Source organism: Trypanosoma theileri (assembly GCF_002087225.1).
Source record: "Trypanosoma theileri isolate Edinburgh chromosome Unknown TM35_Tth_66_V1, whole genome shotgun sequence".
NCBI classification, from domain to species: Eukaryota; Euglenozoa; class Kinetoplastea; order Trypanosomatida; family Trypanosomatidae; genus Trypanosoma; species Trypanosoma theileri.
The window spans coordinates 6847-7047 of NW_021639908.1; positions in this window are offsets into that span (position 1 = coordinate 6847).

The window sequence follows — 201 nt, forward strand, 5'->3', positions numbered from 1 at the left end:
ACAGTAAAGATCATCATAAAATGATCCGTACACCATGTCATCCTGTGCAACTACTTTCCCAAAAAAATAATCCTGCATGGATCGATAAGTTACTTTAAATAAGTCATACAGTACTGTATCTACGACTTTGGTACTCGCAAATGCTCTTAACGACAAAGGAGTCCTTTTCGTTACATTCGTCACAGCAGCGTGGAACTTCCG